The following is a 3,365-nucleotide window of genomic DNA, read 5'->3' as shown; positions in this document are numbered from 1 at the left end:
AGTATTCTGATATTACCAATTTAATTTGCTCTGGTTCTGTTGTGATGTCACCTCTTTCATTCCTTTCCTAATTTTGAACTATGTAGTGTATCTTGCTCTATTCTGAGGACTGCTTCTTGGTCCAAGTATAGGTTTCGCATGGGCACAATCAGATGTTCTGGGATTCCCATTCTCCTCAAAGTTAGCCACAATTTGTTGTGATCCACACAGTCAAATGCCTTTGCATAGTCAGTGAAACACCAACTGACATTCATTTCTGTGGTATACTCTGATTGTAGACAAGTCCATCTGACATTTGTTATATGTTCCTAGTGCCACGACCTCTTCTAAACGTAGATATCTTTCTAGTAGTTCTCCATCAATGTACTATTCTAATAATTTTTTTTTATAATCTTCAGCAGGATTTTGCTTGTGTGTAGTGTTAGTGACACTTTTTTATAATTTTCACACTATCAGATCACCTTTTTTTTGGAATGAAAATAAATATGGATGTCTCCCAGTCAGTTGGGCTGGCAGCTGTCCTCCAGCACAATCTAGTAAGTACGTCCAGGGCTGCATCTGTTTGTTGAAATATGTCAGTTGGAATTCCATCAATTCCTGAGGCCTTGTTTCTTGCCAATTCCTTTAGAGCAGTTTGAACTTCCTCCTTCGTCACCATTGCCTCTTGATCATCTGTTGTTTCATGAAATTGTTCTGTGTCAACCAGTTCTTTTTGATACAGTGACTATATGCCTTCCATCTTCTTTTGATGCTTCCTGGATCATTCAATATTCTCCTGATAGCATTCTTAAGTATTGGAAATCAAGGCTTGAACTTGTTCTTCAGTTCCTTCAGTTTAAGGAATGCTGAACAAGTTCATCCCTTTTGATTTTCTGACTCCAGCTCTTTGCACATTTCATTATACTACTTTGCTTTATCCTCCCTAGCTGCCTTTTGAAATCTTCTGTTCATCTCCTTGACTTCCTGATTTTTTCCCCTCTTTGCTTTGGAGTCTCAGTGCTGTAGTACAGTATTCAGTTTCTCTTGACATCCATCTTGATCTCTTCTTTCTCCTCTGTCTTTGACTTTTTGGATCCTTCATAGATGATGTTCTTTTTTTTCTTCTTTTTTTAAGGTAAAAAGTGAAAGCTAGATTTATTGCAAAGTTACATCCCGAAAACATGGACCTCCTTCCTTGAAAGAAAATACGGAGGAGAGGCCTTATGATATTCTTGGCATCTATCCTCCCACGGCTCATCTGGTCTTCACTCATTAGGGTTCAAGGACTCAAATCTGTTCTTGAGATAGTTTTTAGTTCAAGTGGGATAGACTTAAGGTCAATTTTGGTACTTGTGGGTTTGCTTTAGTTTTCTTTAGCTTCAGTTTGAATTGGCATATGAGTAGTTGATAGTCTGTTCCACAATCAGTACCTGGTTTGTTTTTAAGCAGTGGACAGTCCACAAGTGAAATTATGAAAACAATTTCATTTACAATAACTTTGTTGTTGTTGTTGATTGCCTTCAAGTCGAGCACAACCCCTAGTGACCCTATGAACAAAAGGCCTGAAGCTCCTCTACAACTATGGGCATTTTTCAAAGTTCGTAGAGTTTCCAGAGGCATGTTATTTGGGAAGTGGATGCCACTCCTGCTTCCAATACAATAGTATAGATACTAATAAAGTTATTGTTGTGAGGCACCATTGGGTTGACTATGACTTATAGCAACTTTATGAACAGAAGATCTAAACTATGCCCTAACTGCCCTATCCTCTTGTCTCTGTAGGCTCAAATCCATTGTTACAGTCACTGTGTCAGTCTTTCTTGAGGGTCTTCCTCTCTTTCTCCGGCCCACTATCTTTCCAGCATGATGATTCTCTCTAAGAACTGGTTCTTCCTGAAAATATGCCCAATGTAAGTGAGATAAAATTTCATCATTCCTGCCTCCAAAAAGCACTCTGCACTTTCAAGACAGATTTGTCCTTTTATTCTTCCCTAGCACCACAGTTCAAAAGCTTTGATTCTGCTTCTGTTTTCCTTATTTATTGCCCAACTTTCAGATACATTGGAAGCCATTGAAAATACCATGGCTTGGATCAGGTTTGGGTTAATCTTTAAATTGACATCCTTACACTTTAGAGCTGTGGAGTGATCCTTGACAGCAAATTTCTCCAAAGCAACACAGTCTTGATTTCCTTTTTTTTTTTCTCTCTTTTTCTTTTTGAGTACTGTCAAGTTGGATCTGACTGGCACAGGAGGTGATTGCCCCTCCTTCAGCAGATCATCTGTTGGACCAGACATTGCAATCCCACACCTTCAGGATTGCAGCTCAGTTTCTTGCCACTAGGGTACTTGATTTCTTGACTGCTCCTACTGTGCATGTTGATTGTGGATCCAAGTAAAGCTAAAGCCTTGAAAAATTCAATCTTTTCTCTGTCATGATATTGCCTATTGATCCAGTGGTAAAGATCCTTCTTTTCTTGATGTTGAAATGTAATCTGTACTGAAGGCTACAGTCTTTGTCCTTCAGGTACTTTGTGCTTCAAGTTTTCTTCACTTTCTGCAAGCAATGTAGTGTCACTTGCATAACACAAGTTGTTAATGAGTCTTACTCCAATCCTGATGCTATGTTCTTCTTCATATAGACTAAATTCTTAAATTATTTGTATAGCATACAGATTGAATAGGTATGGAGAGAGGACACAACTTTGATAAACACCTTCCTTATTTTAAACTATGTAGTGTTCCCTTTATTAATAAATTAATATATAATAAATTAATTTTAAAACACTAAGACTAGGATATGATAAAAAACCCTACAAAATATCATTCAAAGAAAGTAAAGACTTGAGTAATTGCAAAGATATTCTATGTTTAAAGTTTGTTGTTGTTGTTGTTATGTGCCAAGTTGCCTGTGACTCAGAGCCCTAAACCCTGCTCTATCCTGTGCCAATCTTATTGTCTCTGACACACTTTGCCCCATTACCCCAGTCACTGAATCAATCTATCTCATTGAGGGTCTTCCTCTCCTGGACTGTCCCTCCAGCCTCCCAAGCATGACATCCCTCTCCAGTGACTGGTCCCTCCTTGCAACATGTCCAAAGTATGTCAGACAAAGCTTCAGAATCCTTGCTTCCAAGGAGCAGCCTGGTTTAACCCTCTCCACGACAAACCTGTTCATTTTCTTAGCAGTCCATGGTATATTCAATACGCTTTTCCAACACCACAGCTCAAAGGCATAAATTCTCCTTCTATCATCCATAGTCATTTCCAGCTCTCTAACTCATAGCAAGTGATTATAAAGACCATGGCCTGTATCAGGCGCACCTTAGTCTCCAGACTGACATCATTGCTCTTTAGTACTTTAGAGAGGTCCCTAACAGCAGACTT

This window comes from Elephantulus edwardii, unplaced genomic scaffold, assembly GCF_000299155.1.
Source record: "Elephantulus edwardii isolate Elephantulus edwardi_28Jun2011 unplaced genomic scaffold, EleEdw1.0 scaffold00026, whole genome shotgun sequence".
Classification (NCBI taxonomy): domain Eukaryota; kingdom Metazoa; phylum Chordata; class Mammalia; order Macroscelidea; family Macroscelididae; genus Elephantulus; species Elephantulus edwardii.
The sequence above is the reverse complement of the archived record's forward strand: the minus strand, read 5'-3'. Positions refer to the sequence as shown.